At 42.7% G+C, this 22,838-nt stretch overlaps 2 pseudogenes; one reads left to right on the top strand and one right to left on the bottom strand.

Moving 5' to 3' along the window:
- Nucleotides 1–1,774: 1,774 nt before the first annotated feature.
- Nucleotides 1,775–5,479, bottom strand: LOC136385515 (DDB1- and CUL4-associated factor 8 pseudogene; annotated as a pseudogene).
- A 2,150-nt stretch (nt 5,480–7,629) lies between these two features.
- Nucleotides 7,630–22,838, top strand: part of LOC136386229 (importin subunit alpha-1-like) — a 60,746-nt pseudogene continuing 45,537 nt past the window's right edge.

The raw sequence follows: 22,838 nt of genomic DNA, 5'->3' as shown, positions 1-22,838 counted from the left end.
TTGCTTCAGTTGCTTGAGCACATACTTAGGAAGGGGAGAGGGATGTGAACTAGGGGAAGCAAAGACAGATTGGAATCCACAAGGAAGAGCCAGAACCGGCAATGATACAATGAAACCCATACATACCTGTGAATGCACCAAAACCTCCAACCTTGGTGACATGTCAAGTGATACAGAAGTGGGTCCTCTTTCTGATAGAGTGGCAGAAACTGAAGACAGATCTGATCTGCTGTCACTGTCGACCTGACTGCTGCCTCACAAAAAACGAAGCCAGGAGCGAAGTACCAAAGTGCCTCTGCCAACACTCTCTGAGCATAAATCAAATAGCTTTAGGACTTTAACCTTGCCTCCCGAGTCTCACACCAAGTGACTCCTGTTGCAAAGGCAACCTAAGAGCAATGCAGGGAACTCTGGAGAGGGTTTGAGTTCAGAGGACAAATCCCCAGACAGACAGACTTGCTTCTAAAGAGCATATGAAAAGAGAACTGGGTAGTAGTCCCCTCTTGCCATTTGTTCTTTCTGCCACCCAATGCCAGCAGAAATTCCAAACGTTTTTTTTTTTTTAACTCTTTGAGTAGTGTTATTTTCGTGTTTGCAGACCCCTGGGAGTGGGTTTTCTTTAAAAAACTAAAATTAATTCCAGTTACAGTTCTATTAACTTAAAATCATGTTTGTTTGATAACCAATTTATGGAAACGAGAAGCACATACATTTGCCTTTTTTTAATGTTGCTTTACACATTTGTAAAATAAAAAAATTTTTCCTATCATACTCTGGATGGTCAGGAAACACGGGGACGTACATGGATGTTCGTACTACTCAAACGCTTCATTTGTTGATGTTGTCGGTAGCATATGTCTCATGCCATTTGCAGTGCTGTCTCAAATTTGGGATTTTAGTTTATAACCCTGTTCTCCCAAGTCCCTTTTTAAACCCCAGTGCTGCGTTCAGACTCACTAGGGTCATTAGGACACTTATAGTCCTGTCCTGTTGGCAGACCTAGGCAGGGGCCACCCAAGGGCCTCAAATGCCCAGGCAGTTGTCCTGAACTTTGAATCTCAGTGAACACAGTTTGCTCAAGGAAGTTTCCATTCTGAAATCTCATCTCATGCTATAAATTTCTCAACCTGCTCTCAAGGGGCCAGAAATGAGATTCATTTTGAGGAGCATTATGGCAGAAAAGCTTTTGTCTGGGCACAGGATGTTTGATCGCGTCATTCTTTACCAACAAACATCTGCAAAGAAGGGTGTGCTCTACTTCACAACGGTGTTGGGGGCAAGGCGGGCCTCTGCATCCCTTACACAAATACCAGGGGTAAAACAAAAACATGTGCCTCTTGCCACATTTCTCAGTGATAAGAGTATCAGCCTGGCCTCTCCATGACCCAGGAGAAGAGACCATCTGTTTTTCCACCCTCCCCTTCCCCTCCTGCAGACATGACTCGATTTGAAACAATCGCCTGAGTGCTGAGGCTGAAGCTGGTTCCCTGGATCCTCCACTTCAGGTGCTAAAAACACCTCGGTTGCCAGCCTGGCCCCAGAAGGACAGAGCATTGGCCCTAGATAGGGGTTTCAGGGTGGATCCTGGTCGGGGTGCCTGTAGGAGTCCATCTATCTCCCTCCTCTCACATCAAAAGATTAAATAAGGTTTAGACCAACTTATGTTTACAAAGCAGTTTCACCTCTTGAAAACAACCAAAGAGAATTTTAAGCAATGCATGAGACATTTCTTCCAATAACCACACAGTTATGTGTAACTACAAACAATCTTTATTATAACATGAATTATTCTTTAACTTCAAATATTCAGTTCTAGGAGCTGGGTTCTGAGCATGGCCCCACGTAGGCAGCGCATCGGCCCCAGACAAGGTTGCTGGGGGCATGCTGGTCTGGAGAATGCTGGAGTCTGTCTTCTGTCTCCCCTCCCACTCGGCAAAGGAGAAAAAAAAGTAGAGTAAGAAATGTATCCCATTATAATGAATCCCCACCAGCCCAATCTACTCAAATTAACTAACATTATTCCATGGGTTCAGAATTATGGGAAAACCCCCAAACTATCCATTCATTCCTTGCCAGGAATTTATTTAACCACCGTTTCTTCCATTTTCTTCTCTCTCTCTCTCTCTCTCTCTCTCTCTGCCTCTCTGTCCTTGTGGAAGTCTCCATGTGTATGCAGAAACATTGTGTGCTTATGCTTTATTTTACTTACTTTTAAAGAATACACACATTTCTGGTCCAGGCCAGTGGCTCAGTTCATTGAGCATCGACCTAGTGCATGGACATCCTGGGTTTGATTCCCGGTCAGGTTCCACAGGAGAAGAAACTGTTTGTTTCCCCGCCCCCCGGTTCCTCTCCACCTTCTGTCCCTTTTCCCTTCCTGCAGCCAGTGGCTCTATTAATTCCAGTGTGGCCTGGTGCGCCAAGGTTAGCTCAGGCTCTAAAAGTACCTCAGTGTCCAGCATCTTCCCCAGACGGGGTGGATCCCAGTCAGGGTGCATGCAGGATTCCGCCTCGCTATCTCCTCTCCTCTTATTTAAAATAAGTAAATAAATATAATAAACACATCTCTAAAATTTTCTAGCTCACTTGAACAACTTAACAATATACTGCCAAATATGATAAAGGGTGATTGCTTCTCCAGTGTTGAAATGAGAAAGTAAATTCAGTAAGACTGTTAGTATTTTCCACCAAATTTAGGCACCTTTAGAGGCCACCCAGAAGAGAACAAAGGAAAAGAGGCAGAACTACCTGCTTATAATACCCACAGAGAAACAAGGGGTAAAGAGACAGGAGCCAAAATACCGAGTGCAAGGAAAGGAGTAAGGGAGGTAGGCTGTGAGAAAGGAAGGAAAAAAGTACAGGAAAGAGATGAACAGTGGCTTTTACTATGGAAAAGCAAAGACAAAAGACAAATAAATATATTAGCTGAACCAAATTTCACACTTCCAGTCCAGCCCCCTGAGGCGACATCTACCTGGGGCTGGCATGAGGCATTCAGGAGGGCAGGTAATGCCCACGGTCTTGCTGCTCTTCCTCCTCGGGTTCATCTGAGGCACTGGAGGAGTCACGGGACGCTTCATCCAGGGCTCCAACTCCGGGATCGCCCATGCGGCCGTGTTGGCAGGGAGGACTACTCTGTGACGGCTCACCCATGAGCAACGACATCATGTGGCTGCCTAGCAGGAGACTGTGGCCCGATCTCTCTGCTTCTCGTTCCCACTTGTTCTTCTGAATCACATTCTTTAAGTGGACAAACTTCGTGGCAGCTATAGCCGTGGGTGCCCAGATCTTGACATCACCGTCTAGGCCACTGGTTGCCATCATAGGTAGATAAGGATGGGGCTCCAGGCAGTTCACATTCCCTGACATGTCCCCCTCCAGGAACTGAACGATCTGACAGGATGATTTCTCCCAGATGAAGATGTGCCCGCCATCACTACCGCTCATCACAAACTGACTTCTGGGGCCGTAGAAGTTGACGCCTTTGACTGTGGTGCTATTTCTGTGTCCCTTATATCTCTTAACGTACTGGGCTCCGTCACAGTGAGAGGGGTGAAAGAGGTAGATATCCTCATCGCTGTAACTGGCCAGGAGCTCTGTGCCGTCGTGGCTGTACGCAAGACAGGTGATACACACGTTGTAGTCACCGAAGACCAGATGATAGGGACAGAATGTCTTGAGGACTCCATTATTCTCCTTCTCATCGATTTTCCTCTGGTCATAAATTCTTACAAACTGGTCTTTCCCACCCACAGCGAACTGGTAGATATTGGCAGGATTCACAGTGATTGTATACAGTCCCACTTTCCTCTCATTCTCTCTGGTCACCACCACTTTGGAAGCTGGTGGGAGTTGTCTGATGTCAATGGCAAAGACCACTGCGTCTTCACCTGCCGTCAGGAACCTGAAAGGGGAGTCTGGCTCCAGAGCCAACTTGTGGCAGGCTCCCATGTGTTGAGCCACACGCTTAGAAATACTGCATCGTTGCATCGTGGTGAGGTGTGACAGCCGCACCTGCCCATCGCGGGCACATGTGACCAGGGTGGAATCGCTACAGTTGGGAAGGAACTTGGCCTGAAACACATTACTTCTGTGACCAGAATCAAAGGTTAGGACTGACTTCTCATGCACCCAGTCCCAAAGGACCACTGTCAGGTCATCGCTGCAACTGGCCAGCCGGGTGCCACGCTGGTTAAAGTGAACACTATTGACACAACTGTAATGGCCTGCAAGCCTCGACTGCAGGAAAAGACGCTGCACAAACGCTCTTGCCCCACAGGCCTCGTATACGAAGCAGGCACTCGAGCCCAGCTGCCTATCTCGAAGGGCAGTAAGGGCCTTCCAGCGAGGGAGAGGCAGGGCAGAGGTCTCTGAAGACACCCAGTCTTCCAGAGATTGTTCCTCATCTGATAACCAGTGATAAAGCCTGGACTCCCGGCACTGTACCTGGGGCTGTTCTCCTGCTGCTCTATCTTCAGCCTCCTCGCCTTCCTCTCTTGGCACACCATCGTCAATGTCCATTGCTCCTTCATCACCGACTTCCACGATTTCAGAGTCCATGTCTTCAATTCCCGGATCCCTTCCAAGATTTTCTGTGCTGGGAAGAATGGGTACACTACGGTCCCTGGGACCACGGCCATCTCGAGTCAAAGTCCAGAGCATTGCCAACCTCCTGATCTCCCCTTCTGACCGCTCAGCTCCGCCATCTCTGCCCCTCCCGCTGGCAGACATTTTGAATGATGTTAGCTGTAGCTGGATGGCAATGTGCAAAGTCTCAGAAGCCTGGAGAAGGCAGCAGGCCAGAACAGGGTGGGGGCAGGTCAGTGGTGAAGAAGGTAGGCCTAAGGGCCAGACGCCATTTAGGCTAGGCCAAAGTGGAAGAAGCAATATCCAGTTTATAAAATCGCCAACATGGGAGCAGATAACCTTCCCAACAGCACCTTCCCCACACCATCCAGGGGCACTTCCGGTAGGCCAAATCATGAGTATGGAAGCTGATGAGGTTCAAAAGTCCTGTGCGTGTCCAGTATCTCGCGATGTTTGGGGCAGGCAAAGTTCAGAAAAGTGATATCCAACTGATAGAAGTTTGAGTATGGCGGCTGATGAGGTTCAAAAGACTTTTGTCTGTCTGGTATCTCGCAATGTTTGGGGCAGGCCGAGTTTAGAAAAGTGATATCCGGCTAATGCAATTGTGAGTTTGGGGGATGACGAAGTTCGAAAGACTTGTGCCTGTCCAGTGTCTCGTGATGTTTGGCTCAGGCAAAGTTCAGAAAAGTGATATCAGACTGATACAATTTTGAGTATGGCAGCTGATGACGTTCAAAAGACTTGTGCCCATCTGGTGTCTATCGATGCTTGGGGCAGGGAGAGTTTAGAAAAGTGATGTCCTCCTGATGCAAATGCGAGTATGGGGGCTGATGATGTCCAAAAGACTTCTGCCTCTCCAGTGTCTCGCGATGTTTGGGGCATGCAGAGTTCATAGAAGTGATATCCCACTGATACGATTTTGAGTATGGCGGCTGATGAGGTTCAAAAGACTTTTGTCCATCTGGTGTCTCGCGATGTTTGGGGCAGGCAGAGTTTAGAAAAGTGATATCCTGCTGATGCAATTTCGAGTTTGGGGGCTGATGAGGTTCAACAGACTTGTGCCTGTCCAGTGTCTCGTGATGTTTGGGGCAGGCAAAATTCAGAAGAGTGATATCCTGCTGTTGGAATTGTGAGTATTGGGGCTGATGAGGTTCAAAAGACTTGTGCTTGTCCAGTGTCTAGCAATGTTTGGGGCAGGCAAAACTCAGAAAAGTGATATCAGACTGATATAATTTTGAGTATGGCAGCTGATGAGGTTCAAAAGACTTGTTCCCATCTGGTGTCTCGCGATGCTTGGGGCAGGCCGAGTTTAGAAAAGTGATATCCTCCTGATGCAAATGCGAGTATGGGGGCTGATGATGTCCAAAAGACTTCTGCCTCTCCAGTGTCTCGCGATGTTTGGGGCATGCAGAGTTCATAGAAGTGATATCCGACTGATACAATTTTGAGTATGGCGGCTGATGAGGTTCAAAAGACTTGTGCCCATCTGGTGTCTTGGATGTTTGGTACAGGCAGTCAGAAAAGCGATATCCGGCTGATGCAATTGTAAGTATGGGGGCTGATGAGGTTCAAGAAACTTCTTGTTGTTGCGGTATTTCACGATATTTCGGGTAGGAGTAAGTGGGAGGGTGATATCCGGCTCTTGCTACTGCTACTATGGGGGCCATGAAGGTCTGAAGACTCCTTCCCATTTAGCATCTCATGGTATTTTTGGTCTGCTGCCATATTGTCTCAGGTCCTGAGCCCCTATCCACACCTGTCTTCCACTGTCAGCAGATGAGCCTGTGGTTTTTCGAAGTTTGAAACATGTCATTCTTTGGGAAACATTCCTAATAAGAAAACAGGAACAAAACTGATACTCCTTAGAAAAAACACTTTGCTAAGAATCTCAGTGTTTTGCTTGAAGCTAATGTACAGTTAGGAACTGAAAAGAAAAATGCAATGAAAGATTGCTAAGGCCCCCAGCTAATGAGTTCCTGAAATAATGAACAGTACCTTCTGCAAATCTAACAGCTTAAGGGAAACCTTGAGATCTCTAATGGGTCGAAAAACCATAGCGCTGACAGATAAAATACCCAATGCCTACTTCCTTGCATTTGAGATTTAAAAATGAATTCTTTTTTTAGTATGAGTTGACCCTATATATTGCATTTTACACAACTTTGAATACAAATATTTGTCTTTTTGAAATTAAATTTAACTGTGAGGCCTCTCCTTTTATTTGTTACATCTAGCAGGCTTATTTACTGAGAAGTGTAATTTAGTCCCTCCGTGAAATCAAGGCTGAAATCAACTGGTCGATTTGATGTGGACATTGAAATGAGTAACTGCTTTACCAATTTGAAACAGAAACACAACTTTTCTCCCCTCCCCCCAGATATACTAGGTATTGATTTGAGATGTGTTCAGTTTAAGATACTTAGGGAACACCAACCTAGTTTTATGAAAAGGAAAACCTCTTCTGTGATATGATGGAACTATCAAAATATTTAAAATAAATCACAGCCCTGGCCGGTTGGCTCAGTGGTAGAGCGTCGGCCTGGCGTGCAGAAGTCCCGGGTTCGATTCCCGGCCAGGGCACACAGGAGAAGCGCCCATTTGCTTCTCCATCCCCCCTCCTTCCTCTCTGTCTCTCTCTTCCCCTCCCGCAGCCAAGGCTCCATTGGAGCAAAGATCATCCCGGCGCTGGGGATGGCTCCTTGGCCTCTGCCCCAGGCGCTAGAGTGGCTCTGGTCACAACAGAGCGATGCCCAGGAGGGGCAGAGCATAGCCCCTGGTGGGTGTGCTGGGTGGATCCCGGTGGGGCGCATGCAGGAGTCTGCCTGACTGTCTCTCCCCGTTTCCAGCTTCAGAAAAATACAAAAATAAATAAATAAATAAAAATCACAAAATATGTAAGAGGTTTGGGTGTGGAGGCTTATAGGAGGACAAGAAATATCATCAGAGACAGTTAATTGTGGGAACTTCAGAGCTTTTCCAAATGAAATATCCTGGGCGATGTCAGTAAGTTTTCGAAGGGCTACAGTAAACTGCTGACGACGAATGTGGAAACAAGATTTCCCCCAGAGTAATTGCAAGATCAATGCAAAGTTGATTAAACTTACAAGTAAGAAGTCTAAAGAGAGAGAACGGTTCCAAGGCTAGGAGTAATGGAAAGACACGTAAAAGTATATTCATAGTGAGGTGTAAAGAATAACTCAGCAACCTGAAAAAACAACATCTGAAAGCCTAACAAAGGTAACACGGGAAAATAAATTAGCATACATTCTGTAATGGAATGATGGGCAAAAATGAGGATAAAGTATTTAAAATCAAATACAGCAACATGAGTGAATTTTAACACAACGATGAATAAAACACAAGTGAAAGAACAGTCGATAATTTCGTTTTTATTTAGATCTTTATAGTTTTTGTATGCGATAACTACTTTAAAATGCAAGAAAATAACTCAAATTTCAGGATACTTATTAGAAGGATAGGAGGATGTTAATATTGGCAGGGAGAACACTTATAAACTCTTTGTTATACAGGTATATAAATACAGTTTACCCTACATATACGTAATTTCTTATTGTTTTTACTATTAATGCTCGACTTATGCACTTATAGACCCGTTTTTATGTATGATGTACTGCACAGTAGATTTTTTAACAGACCGTGTTCATTGACAATAGGTCTGGCTCAGTCACATACCACAAAAACAAAAAGAAAAAAGTCAGAAACCTAAAGGATTAAACCATATTATGCCCATCCTGACATGGTCCAGAAGAGGCATCTTTATTAATTGGATTTGGAAATATGTATAATCCCATTGCAAGGAACAGTTGCACTGAAAGAGGTTGAATCAGGTTATTTAAATCTAATTCTACTGTATTAGTTTGCGGGGTTTTTTTTTTACACGCTAATTAAGCAAACTGAGTATGAATTGGTTTTTCATTTAAGTTTGTATTAAAGTTAGTTAATCCATTTGGTATATTACCATTGCATTTCATTCACCCATTCATTTATTCACATATTTATTTAGAGCTTCAAAGTAAACACTGTGCTCTTGAAGGTCCTTATAGTACAGTGGTGACTAAAGTGGCAATCCTTTCATTCCAGTGGGAAAACAGTAGACAAGTCAATACATAGATCACATGGGGCAGTGATGACCAGTACGGAGAGAAATAAAGGTGTGTAAATAGATACAGAGAGGAGGTTGTTATTTTAGATAATGCATTCAAAGAAGGTCTCAATCACAGGCTGGCACTGAAGCAGAGGGTTGAAAGAAAAGAGAAGTGGGGCATGCAACTACCTAGGACAAGAAGGTCCCTTATACAGCAACACTGAATGCAAAAGCTCTAAAATAGTAGCACAATATGAGTGCCATTGGGTAAAGGCGAATTAAGGTCAGTTGAGGCCCCGGGCGTAGAAAAAATATTAGGCCCTCTTGGTCAAATAAGTTTGTAAATATGATATTTATGTTTGCTTGCTTATAGTTTGCATTGGGTGTGGGGGACAGGCTGTAAGCAGACAAGGTCATTGTAGCCTAAGGCTTAGTTTTAAGAGTAAGTTTTCCCCACACCCTTGAATGTTGCATGATAGGGGGTGGTACACTCTTATGAGGAATTCCGTTTATGCCTTAGATAAGTGACTTTGTATGAGAGACTTCCATGTTTCTATATTGGGTTAAAGCTTTTGATTTCTACGCTATAAAATGGGGCAGAGAAGCACATGCAAGAAGAGAGCAGAGAAAGGCCATGTGGAGGAGAGTAGAAGCAGCCAAGATGGCGGACAGCTGAAGGAGAAGGTTGGGCAGACAGATGGGGAACAGAGGTGAATAAGTCTGGTGAGGTAGATACCTCTGATTCTAGGAAACCCAGATAAGACAGTGGCTTTGGGAGCCCTGAATGGAAAGAGAAGTGTCTTCCCACTGTGTGCATTTCTAGCCCTCCGGGTGCAAGTTAGGATTAAAACTAAATGCTCACCAGTTCTTGGCTTTGTTGTTTTATTCCATCTGTCCTAATCAAATGCAAACCTGCAGAGGCCAGGCGGCTGTGATGGTGGCCATGGCTACTGGCTTTACAGGCCCCTTAAAAAAAGAAAAAATACAGGGAAAATAAAAATATATGTTAACCATATTTTTAAATAAATAAATATATTATGTACTATTAATGTTAAAATTGCACATATGAAACCAAACTTGGTGTCAATAGAAACAAGTATAGAGTTGGGGTTTTGCAGGTCCCTTCAGAAGTCAGGGACCAGGGTGCCGTCCCGGTGCGTCCTTCTTAAATCTGCCTCTGCCTATGGCCTACAGGGAGGCCACTGTGACTGAAATCCCGCAAGTATGCATGACACAGTGTCCGGCAATGGGATTAGAAGCAAAGGCTGCCCTGGCCGGTTGGCTCAGCGGTAGAGCGTCGGCCTGGTGTGCAGGAGTTCCGGTTCCGATTCCCGGCCAGGGCACACAGGAGAAGCGCCCATCTGCTTCTCCACCCCTCCCCCTCTCCTTCCTCTCTGTCTCTCTCTTCCCCTCCCACAGCCAAGGCTCTATTGGAGCAAAGATGGCCCGGGCCCTGGAGATGGCTCTGTGGCCTTTGCCTCAGGTGCTAGAATGGCTCTGGACACAACAGAGCGATGCCCCAGAGGGGCAGGGCATCGTCCCCTGGTGGGCATGCCGGGTGGATCCCAGTCGGGCGCATGCGGGAGTCTGTCTGACTGCCTCCCCATTTCCAGCTTCGGAAAAATGAAAAAAAAAAAAAAAAAAAGAAGCAAAGGCTGACTGAATAGAACCTTGTTTCCCGTCATCAGGAATTTTTATTTTCATTTCATCCTGTGTAGAGTGAAAAACCTTTAGAGACTTGTAACCAGGGGGTGGCATTATCTGGCTTCCTTTTATGAAGATGACACTGGCTGCTCTGTGGAGAATTGAATGGGAAGGGGAGAGTGTGTGGAAATACTGAGCCATTGTTCTAATACAGGTGAGAAATCATGGTTCTTAAAACTAGCACAAGGATAGTACAGGTGGTAGAAACCAGTTAGCTTTGGAATATGACATGAAAATGGAAGTTACAATGTTTACACATAAGTTGAATATGAGTGTGAAACTACAGGGAAGAAACTCAAATCCAGTGGGCAATATGAAGCAGTTCCTAAAAGAGATTTTTACACAGCTAAGAGAAGGCTGTAGGAAAATCCATAGGGAAAGGTCAGGTGTCAGGGCTCTTCTAAATAAGAAGACATTATACCTCTCTGCATATAGGTGGGGAAGAGAGAGTGCAGTTATCACAAACCTGACACGGAAAGGGCAATGTGGAGAGATAGGTCTGACAGGAGCTATCATTGGCCACCGTCTTTGAGGTCAAAAGGAGGAAGCCAGGAAGACAAATTCCCAAATGTCTTCTCCTCCCTCTGCTCTCCTGCGGTACTTCCACTGAGTAATGTGAGGAAGGTCCAATTTTGTGTCTTCTCACTTTACTGAATTTACTAGTTCTATTAGGTGTGTGTGTGTGTAGTCTTTAGAATTTTCCATTCATAAGATTCTCACCTGCAAACAACTAATTTTTTTTTCTTTCCAATTCAGATGTCGTTTCTTTATATTATTCTTGCCTAATTTCCCTGGCTAGTTCTAATACTGTGTAGCATAGAAGTGTCAGGAGCAGGCATTTTTGCTTTTTCTGTGATCTGGAAGATAAAACTTTCAGTTTTTCATTGTTTAGTACGATGTTATAGCTCTGAGCTTGTCGTATATGACCTCTCTTATGTTGAGACAACTTCTTTCTATAACTAGTTTATTAAGAAATGTTTTCATGAAATGGTAAAGGATTTTGTCACTTTTTTTTGCAGTTATTGTGATGATGGTGTGATTTTTTTTTAACCCTTCATTCTGTTAAAATGTTGTATCTCCTTGATTGGCTTCTTCTGTTGAACCATCTTTGCATCCCAGAGGTACACCCCATATGCTCATGCTTTATTTTTCTTTTAATGTGCTACTGAACTTTTTTTGCCAACTTTTTGTTGAGGTTTTTCATTTTTATACTCATCAGGTATATTGGTCTACAGGTTTTTGTGTATCTTCTTATTTTGGATTCAGGGTAACTAACAATGAAGGAAATTAAGAAAAGGAAATTAAGAAAAGATTCTCATTTACTAAAGCTCCCCAAAACATGAATTACAGAAGTATGAACTTAACCAAGGGACAAAAAGACGTGTACAATGACAACTACCAAACATTGATGAAAGAAATTAAAGAAGACACAAGTTAATAGAAATGTCCACAGTATTGAAGGTGATCTACAGATTGAATCCATATCTTTTCAGAATGGGGAATGCAGTCAAGATAATCCTTTTTAAAACTGGATTACCACTGGCTGTAATTTGCTAGGGACAATGGTTTAGAAGTAAGGGTAGAAAACTGATAGTGAAAGGGAGATAGAAAATTTAGGAAGAAAGCCGTGAGTAGGGGTAATGTTCAGGATTCCATGCACTGGTAGAAGAATTGTAACAGGAGGGGAGACAAAATATTTAGCTCAGAGACACGTAGGTTGTCAGCTTTCCTGGTGGAATAATGTGCGTATCCTCCTCTAATTGCATGCATTTTCCCAGTGAATGAGGAAGGACGGATATCAAATATGAACGAGGAAGGTGAAGCTGTGCTGGATCTTTCAGGCAGAGGTGTGGCATAGTCAACCCAATATGGTATTGAGAATATAACGGAGGAATGGACCATTGTTGCCCAGGAGCAGAGAGGATCCCCTACTGTAATAGTCAAATGAGACAGCGTGACCATTGGTTGCTGTCTATTTCAGATCTGAGGACAGGAGTGGAGTAAGGAAATACCCAGATTCAACTAAAATCTTAATTCGTTTGCTTGTTGAAGAGAATGGAGAGATTAGGGCCAAAGGAGTTTGAATTCTACACAGTGAAATTGTAAACTAGGGAACCATGAATTTAACTATTAAAAAAGGAATTAATGACAGAAAGGGGAAAAGAAGAGGGCAAATTTGATAGAGTGAATGGATTGGGGGTTTCGGTGGAGTTAACTTTTGCTGGGATAAGCAAGCCTGTTCCACCAGAGAAGAAGTAATGTTCATTTTGCTCTGCTGCCTCATGGCCTGTATGCATATATGAAGGTTAGGAAGACAGGATGACCCAGAACACTACATCTGTACCCAAGCCATTAAAGCAAAAACAATTTGATTAAAAGCAATTCATTCTAAGACATGGCTGACTGATAGGGTTAATTTTCCCAGAAGCCATTTCCTTAATCTGAGAGGGTCTTCCTAATCTAGGAAAAGAGATTTTTTTTTTCTGAAGCTGGCGTGCGGGGGACCCGGGTTCGATTCCCGGCCAGGGCACATAGGAGAAGCGCCCATTTGCTTCTCCACCCACCCTCCTTCCTTTCTGTCTCTCTCTTCCCCTCCCGCAGCCAAGGCTCCATTAGAGCAAAGATGGCCCGGGCACTGGGGATGGCTCCTTGGCCTCTGCCCCAGGCGCTAGAGTGGCTCTGGTCGCGGCAGAGCGATGCCCCGGAGGGGCAGAGCATCGCCCCCCTGGTGGGCAGAGCGTTGCCCCTGGTGGGCGAGCCGGGTGGATCCCGGGTCAGGCGCATGCGGGAGTCTGTCTGACTGTCTCTATGTTCTCGAACAATTTTCATTATGAACAAATAACTGAAATAGCAAGCTGTAAGCTACTTGAGTTACCAACAGAGGGTCCTGTGAAAGCAGTGATGGGAGCTTGTTTTGGGGTGGACATTGGGCTTAGATGGGAAAGTGTTTGAGCATCTGTTTGAAGGAGGAACAAGAGAGCAGCACACATACCCCTGAGTGGAATGCCCTTCTGGGTCCTGAGGTGCACGTGCCCACTACCTCTGCCTCAGCCTCAGCCAGCCTCACTCTCTCTTCTGTGTGGGTTCTGGCACGGCGGGGGTCAGTCAGAGATTAACAGTGGTCCGTGACCGTGAAGGAGGGGGACAGCATGACCTATTGTAGAGAACGGAAAGTCTCGGTATGGTTGGAGCCCAGAGTAAGCGTAAACATCAGTCTGAGACAAGGCCTGACTGTAACCTGTAATGTGTTATTGCAGCAGTTCTCCAACCTTTGGTCTCAGGAACCCCTCGGCATTCTTAAAGAAATTATTGAGAAGAGAATCCCCAAGCACTTATATATATGTGATTTACATCCACTGACTTTTGACCCACTAGGAAAGAAAGCTGAGGAATATTAAATCTTTATTATTTTGTTTTTAAAAAGAATGATAGGCCCTGGCCGGTTGGCTCAGCGGTAGAGCGTCGGCCTAGCGTGCGGAGGACCCGGGTTCGAGTCCCGGCCAGGGCACACAGGAGAAGCGCCCATTTGCTTCTCCACCCCTCCGCTGCGCTTTCCTCTCTGTCTCTCTCTTCCCCTCCTGCAGCCGAGTCTCCATTGGAGCAAAGTCGGCCCGGGCGCTGGGGATGGCTCTGTGGCCTCTGCCTCAGGCGCTAGAGTGGCTCTGGTCGCAACATGGCGACGCCCAGGATGGGCAGAGCGTCGCCCCTGGTGGGCGTGCCGGATGGATCCCGGTCGGGCGCATGCGGGAGTCTGTCTGACTGTCTCTCCCCGTTTCCAGCTTCAGAAAAATGAAAAAGGAAAAAAAAAAAAAAAAAAAAAAAAAGAATGATATACTCTTTACATGTGAACATAAAAAATACATTTTGTAAAAGCTTTTTTCCCCAAATAAAAGAAATTTCGTTTCACAATATTACGTATTTCTTTGTTGTGTGGTTTAATAGAAGACATCTGGATTCTCATACCTGCTTCTTCAGGCAATCTGCTGCAATATCCCAAGTGGTGCAGTGTCTGGAAAACTCATCCGTACATTTTTGAGCGAATGAGGGTGAGAATAAGCAAATAACATTTAAAACTATCATGAACAAAAATGTGATCTTTCAGACAAGGGTGTCTGGAATAGCTTGTGCCTCCCCATGGGTCCCCAAGCACCCTATAAGAACTTCTGATTTTTTATAAAGATATATAAAAAAGAAGGAGCATTTTATCTAGTAGGTCATGAATAGATAGTTCAGTTATTTATGTACAGATTGGATTTACTTTTTATACTGACTACTCTCAGGTCGGGAAATAAGTTGGTTATATGCAAGATGAGATGTTTGGAAACTAATTTCAAAGAATTTCTCACATACTGTTTTGAAGGACTGTTTTGCAAATACATATATATTACCATTGAAACATTTGTTATGTGTCCTGTGTCCTCTGCTCAAGTGTAAGTTACTTGAAAGCAAGTCTTGCTTTTGTTACATCTTAATAGCTAGGCTTTTGGTAGAGGTACAGAGTATGAACTAAATAAAGACTTGTTGAAAACATGAAAATAACAACTAAATGGCTATTAGAATATTGCTGATGAATGATGGTCTAGTCTTGAACTGAATGGCGCTGGCAATACAGGTGGAACAGAGTCCTGAGATTCATGGAAGTCACTATTGTGTGGCTGGGAAGGCTGTGGACCTACTTGCTGGATAAGGACTGAGAAAAAGAAATAAGGACACCATTATTCCATTCATGTAGCTCATGTGATCCTGACTCATGAAGAATAGGAGGGATAGGATGTGATGAGGTTTGGAGTGGTGATTTTCTGGTTTCATTTTTTTTTTCTTTTTTTTCAATTTTTTAAAATTTTCTATTATTTTTAATTTATTGTGTTTGCATGGATTCGAGTGTCCCACTGAATATAACTCTCTCACCCTCCCACCCATGTGTCCCTTTTTATACCCCCTTTACCCCCTTCCCCCTAACTCCCTCACCCTCTAGGATTTGCTGTGCTGTTATCTATATCTCTGTGTTATGTATATATAGTTTCACTAATCCATTTACCTTCTCTGATTATATCCCCTCATCCCCCTTCTCTCTGACTCCTGTCCCTCTGGTTCCTGTAACCACATCTCTGTTAGTTCTCATGTCCTTTATTGCCATGTCTATTCTGTTCCTCAGTTCACTTTGTTCATTAGATTACACATATATGTGAGATCATATGATATTTTTCTTTCTCTGCCTGGCCTATTTCACTTAGCATAATACTCTCCAGGTCCATCCATGTTGTCACAAAAGGTAAGATTTTCTTCTTTTTTACAGCCACATAGTATTCCATTGTGTATATGTACCACAGCTTTTTAATCCACTCATCCACCAACGGACACTTGCACTGTTTCTGGATCTTGGCTATTGTAAACAATGCTCCAATAAACATGGGTGTGCATATCTTCTTTTGAATCAGTGATTTGGTATTCTTAGTGAACCAACAAGAAAAATCCCTGGAAAAAGAACTGAATGAAATGGAAGTAACCAAAATACCAGATGCAGAGTTTAAAACCATGATTTTTAGGATGCTCAAGTATCTTAGAGCAACAATGAATGGACATAATGAGCACCTAAATAAAGAGATAGCAAGCATCAAAAAGGACATTGATATCATAAAATAGAACCAGTCAGAAATGACAAATACAACATCAGAAATGAAGACTTCATAGAAGGAATTAATAGCAGGCTGGATGAAGCAGAGGATTGAATCAGCGATTTAGAGGACAAGATAATGAAAGCACAGAAGCAGAGCAGCAAAAAGAAAAGAGGCTCAAAAAGTTTGAGGAAACTCTAAGAGAGTTCTGTGACAATATGAAGAGAAACAACATCCACATCGTAGGGGTTCCTAAAGGAGAAGAGAACAAACAAGAAATAGAGAATCTGATTTCGTTTTGAATAAGATAAATTTCAGGTGCTGTGGGACTGGAGCCTTTCCTAGCACCTTAGGTGGTTTTAAAGTTACATGGTGTTTTATCTAATTAAGCCAGGATCTCAGTATATTTCCATATTTGTTTTCAGTGCTTAAATATTTTTGTGTTTGTTTTTATACTTTTGATGTTTAGTGTTTATTTGTAATATCTTAGTATTTTAAATATTTACTCAGAATTTTAGATTTTTGTTGTCCTATTTCCACTTCTATTAGTGGATTCCAATTTATTGTCAATGAAGTGTGATTAATATGGCTATTGCACAGTGGCTTGTTTTCAAGTTCACTACTTCTATGTTCTATCCATCATGTGGGGAATTGAATTACCCCTACAACTCTGTGAAGGGATGTGTTGACCTACTCTCAATATGGACATGCATTACAAAGGAGGAGATGCTGTATTTGACTTATTCATAGTAACTGACCAAATCTGTCACCATCCACCTACTTCACAAGTCCCAACTAAGATTGATGACACATTTAAAATATGCTTATCAGGTAGAATGGGCTTTCATAATTCACATTTCATTAAATAGACACCATGCAATTTAAAATAAAGAAGCATTATGCAATGAATGTGTTGTGAACAAGTTAATGTGAATTCAGTATGTAATAATATCAGCCTTCATGTTTTTGAGAGAGTAGCCTCAACAGACAGGAAAGAACACTGTAAATACTAAGGATTCAGTTTTCATGTCTTTTATTGCCATGTATCTTTCCATTTGCTGAGTTGCTATCTTATCCAGCATTTCCCTATTTAGTGCCATCCTGTCCTTACATTTTGTTTCCAATCCAATCTGCAATCCTAATTGTTGCCCTGTCCCAGGAGGATGATGTGAATAATTTTAAAGTTAGAAAGAGTAGCATCTGCACTGATAGAAAAGAGCACTCATTTCATTATTAGTCTATTTGTCTTTTTTATTTATGCCAAAAATGTATCAATCTCTACAAAGAATGAATGACTACCACCTATCTTAAAAGCTGAATGCAGCCCCCTACTCTAAATTATTTTCACTGCTCTAAATTTTTCAAAATTGTGTTTGTGAAAGTTTGAGTTCTTTCTATTTAACACACGTTTCTGTTGGTTGTATAATTCAGTCACTTACAGATATTGTACCATTCAAGAAAAATAAAAATATTGTTGTTGTTTTTTAGTGAGAGGTGGAAAGGCTGAGAGACATACTCTCACATGCACCCAACCAGGACATATCTGGCAAGTCCCCTACAAGGTGGTGCTCTGCCCATCTGAGGCTGCTGCTCCGTTGCTTGGCAACCAAGCTATTTTAGCATCTGAGGCAAGGCCATGGAGCCATCTCAGCGCCTGGGACCAATTTCTTTGTACCATTTGAGCCATGGCTGTGGGAGAGGAAGAGACAGACAGAGAGAGAGAGAGAGGAGGAGGGGTAGAGAAGCAGATGGGCACTTCTTCTGTGTGCCCTGACTGGGAATCAAACTTGGGACTTCCACATGCTGGGTCGATGCTATACCACCGAGCCAAATGGCCAGGGCCAAAAATATTGTTTTTAAAACTAAATTGTTTTTGATTTTCATAAATTATTAATGTGCATTTAATAAGGCAAATAGCATAGAAAACTGAATATTCATGAATCTCACTGGAGATATTGATTTATTTAAGTGAACAAGAGAACATTATTTCTAAGATGGATAGTCATGATAATGTGGGAAATAAAACTATAAAACTAAAATACAAAAAGATTCTGATATGATGGAATTTTACCACCACTACAACTACCCTCTCCAAGAATTAAGCACATTATATTTAAAAGTAAACAAAAGTCTATTTTATTAAGCATCTATTTTTTCAAATTATTTTATTTATTCACTTTAGAGAAGAGGGACAGAGAGAGAAAGAGAGAGAGAGGGAAGGGGAGGAGGAGTAGGAACATCAACTCCCATATGTGCCTTGACCAGGCAAGCCCAGGGTTTTGAACTGACGATCTCAGAATTTCAGGTCAATGCTTTTTTTTTTATAAATAAATTTTTATTAATTTTTATGGGGTGACATCAATAAATCAGGGTACATATATTCAAAGAAAACATGTCCAGGTTATCTTGTCATTCAATTATGTTGCATACCCATCACCCAAAGGCAGATTGTCCTCTGTCACCTTCTATCTAGTTTTCTTTGTGCCCCTCCCCCTCCCCCTCTCCCTCCTTCCCTCCCGCCGCACCCCGTAACCACCACACTCTTGTCCATGTCTCTTAGTCTCGCTTTTATGTCCCACCAATGTATAGAATCATGCAGTTCTTGTTTTTTTTTCTGATTTACTTATTTCACTCCATATAATGTTATCAAGATCCCACCATTTTGTTGTAAATGATCCAATGTCATCATTTCTTATGGCTGAATAGTATACTATGGTGTATATGTGCTACATCTTATTTATCCAGTCATATATATATATATATATATATATATATATATATATATATATATATATATATATATATGGTGATTAAAGCCTTTAAGCAAACTCTTGGCCAATACAGCAAGAATCTATAAAAGAGTGGTGTCCTTAACATGTTCACCAAGTCCAAGTTGGCACCATCACCATGCCAAATCCCTGAAAAATGAAACCCAACCCCAGTTCAGTCTGTTAGGAGCTGTCACAAGGAGCAGGAGTTCAGGAAAAGTCCACATCCAGGAAAAGTCCGCATGACACTGGAATCGTCACAATTCTATACTTTGCAGCTCACGTCCAAGTCCCAATGACTGCTGCTTCTAGCTGGTAATGATTCAGGTAGACTGGAAAAGCCATCTGCAGCATGTGTGGAGATGGAGCTTCTGTTCTCCTCTGCCTGGAGAGGTGAGACCAGGTTGCTTTTCCCTGGAGCTCTGTGACTGTGGCATGGTAAAGAGAACCTTGGGATACACTAAGCTGGGTGGCAAAGGTAGATTCATAATAGAAGTTGGCAAAAGGGGGAAAGAGAGCTCTAAATTAGGAGTATGTCCCAGCCTGAAATATGAGTGGGGCATTGAGGTAGGAGGAATAAAGGAAACACTATATATTAAACAAAGCAGCAGAAAATAGGACTATCAACACCCACAACAGAGATCTTCGAGGGAGGAATAAAAAACCTGACTATTCAGGCAAGACATAGTTAAGTGGCCCTTGTGCAAGTGAGATCAGTTTACCTGCTTCTTGGAAGAAATACCCTAGGCTCATCCACAGTGTCGTAGATGGGGCCGACGGCCCTGGGCACCTTCAGCCTTCAGTGGCAAACCCCAGCATTCTGGGCAAGGTTAGGTCATAGGTGGCTGGAGCAGGGATGGAAGAGACTGAACCCTCCCTTAGAGGAGCGAGGGGGAAGCCTACCTTCCAGTGTCCCTGTTTCCTCACAGCAGAGGCATGTAAGTCTGGCAGGCTTTAGCTCAATGACCTTCCTTTCCACTATTGAAGCAGGACCCAGATGGCATCCTATGAGACCCCTTTGGGGCGTTGGAGCCTTTAAAGGCATATCCTAAAAGCTGGTATTTCACCTGATCTCTGTTGGGCTTTTTCTGCCTTTTGGTATCTTAAAAGCCATGCTCAGAAGATCTCGTTGAGGGGTTTGAGGATCCCCATCCGCCTATATAAACCTTTTCCATATATCTGGAGCTATTTGGAAAAAGACAAAACAGTGTTATTAGCTGGATCTAATAAAAGAAGGTAGAAGTTTGCAGGAGAAAAAAAATTGGCGTCTCCTGTTCAGCAGCATTCAAAAGAAATTTAAAAATTTTTAAGTAAAAAGCATGATATGGTAGACCTGTAGGAGTTCCAGGATATGACTCCCCCTTACTTTTAATTTTTTTTAAAATTGACCTTAAAATATTTTCTGGGTACACTTGACTTTAAAGATTATAAGAAATACACATAATTTGAAAGGTTTGACAAAATACAGTAAATGGTTTTGCTCCATATGCACAAGCATTGTCAGTTTAACTAGTTTAGGAAATCCAATAATAGAACAATGATACAGACAATGAGCTATAACATGCTTAGCAGCCTCTCCTGTTCTGACAGAGGTTACTATAAATCCAGAATATGTATCCACTATAACGTGGACATAGGACTGTTTGCCAAATGAAGGTATATGAGTAACATCCATTTGCCAAAGTTGTCCTGGTAGGGGTCCTTGAAGGTTAACTCCAAATGAAGGGACAGATTGTAGAATAGGACCACTTGGACAGGATTTCCCAATCTGCCATGCTGCTTCCCGAGAAAGTTGAAACTGTTTACACAGGGCTGCAGCGTTCTGGTGATGAACAGTATGAGACTGAATTGCTCGATCTGTCATGATTGCTCCAAATAATTTTCTTTTGGGTAGCTTGATCAACAAGGGCATTCCCTTGTTCTAAAGCTCCAGGGAGCATGGAGTGAGCTCGAGTATGTCCTATAAAACATGGAGCTCTATGTTGACATACAAGTCTTTGAAGAAGGAGGAACTGCGGAATAGTTCATCAGCAGTTGTCCCTAAGACAGCAGTCTTTATAGTGGAAACACCACAAGTAAATATTTGCTGTCTGTATATAGATTAAAGGGGGAATATGGCAAATGCTGAAAAGCCATAATAATGGCATATAATTCTAGTCTTTGAGCTGATTTTAAGTTGACAGTTTCAGTATAAAGTTGTCCATTGATTTGCAAGAGCGATTTGCCATTTAGTGGAAGTTTCCCAGAGCCATTGTTGTTGGTCCTTTGAAAAGAAGAACAACAATAATTTTGAGGCTCAAAACCTATAAGCTGTAAGGGTCACCTATGCCCCTTGATAATCCAGGAGGCAACAAGATCAAAATATGGAAGTGTATTCCATGGGATATTAGATGGTTCAATGTGCCCAAGCTGTAGCTGCTCTTGTACCAATTGAGCAGCTGCCCTAAGTTTCTCCTGAGAAAGGGGCCCTTGGTCTACCCATACAGGATTATCTGATTTCCAAGTAATTGGGTCTGCACAATGCATTATTGAGGTAGCAGGAGCTACCAAGGCCCCTAAACTAAATTTTGATAACTTAATCCACACCTTCTGGTATTGGGTGCCACTTCTATGGGGGTGAGAATTCCTCGCTGTTCTTTCCCTAGTCCCTTGGTGGGCAAAAATCCCCGATCAAGCATCTGAGTACTGACTAAACCATTAGGACTGACAAGCAACGCTCCCATATTTTTCAAAACATCTCTACCCCACAAATTAACTGGCCATCCAGGGAGCACATAAGGCTTAAAAAATCCAGAATGACCTTCTTAATCTTCCCAATGTAGAAAACTAGAACTTTGTTGAGGGGATTTACTCTGTCCTATACCTTGTAATTCTGTGGCTGCTGCATGAGTGGGCCAGGAAGGAGACCAATGTAGCTTAGCAATAACAGATACATCAGCTCCAGTATCTAAAAGTCCTTTAAATTTATGCTCATGTATTGTTAGTTCCATTTCAGGGCGTTCCTGACCTATTTTTTTAAATCCAATTGGCAAAATCAGAGGAGCCAAGTCACCAATTTTCTTGCAGCCCTTTCTGCAGGATGTGGCCTGAGAAGCAGAATTAGCATCCTTATACTATTCTTCTAACTGCCTGAATTAGCCGTGAGACAAATTTTTTTTTAATTAATTTTAATGGGGTGACATTGATAAAATTGTCTTCCGTCACCTTCTAACTAGTTTTCTTTGTGCCCCTTCAGGTCAATGCTTGATCCACTGCACCACCACAGGTCAAGCCTAAACATCTATTATTATGAGTAGTACCTCTATTTCTTTCTTTTCTCATTTACATGCAGAAGAAAATTTCTAATTTTCTCCCTTTTTGGAGTACTTCTGTTTTTTACTTCAATTATGATACTTAAGACTCGGAAATGTGGCAGGCCACACTTCACCATTAAGCAGAGTCACTGATCATGGGAAACACATCCCCTTGCTTTCTTGCCCACACTTTTGCCTCAATGTTCAGATATCATGGGCATTTGGGGCTTCTTGTCAACATGCAGTAAGTCTACTTGGACAGTTCCCAGGGGTCTGCCTTTGGTAGAAGTGCTTTCCATCCTTCTTGTCGCTGGTGCTGTCTTTTACAACTGAATCTCTTAGTGAGATGGACATGACTTCCTTTCCTGTGTACTGTTTGGGTACATAGCTTGACCTCTCTGCAGATCACACCAACTCTCTATTTAAGTGTTTTGTCTCTCCAAACTGCCTTCCCTCCATTAACCCACCCACTAAATTAGTGCCAGCATTTAGATTTGGGGTTTGTTAGGTGGTCTCCACTTCAACTTTTGACTTTAACCTTGTTTTCCAGTCCAGGTTTTACTGGAGAATGTTGTTGCTGGGTGTAGATAGTGAGAGGTGGGAAATGGTGATTAGAAAATGCTTTTAAAATTAATGAACCCACTTAATGGGAAAAGGGATGAATAGTAAGATTTGGTCGCTTGGAGCCACTTTTATAAAATGAAAAGGAGAGGGCTAGAATACATTATTTTTATGGCTAATTTTAGTCAAATACATGTTGACTCTG

Source organism: Saccopteryx leptura, chromosome X (assembly GCF_036850995.1).
Source record: "Saccopteryx leptura isolate mSacLep1 chromosome X, mSacLep1_pri_phased_curated, whole genome shotgun sequence".
Classification (NCBI taxonomy): domain Eukaryota; kingdom Metazoa; phylum Chordata; class Mammalia; order Chiroptera; family Emballonuridae; genus Saccopteryx; species Saccopteryx leptura.
Note: the sequence above shows the minus strand (reverse complement) of the source record. Positions and strands in the feature narration are given on the sequence as shown.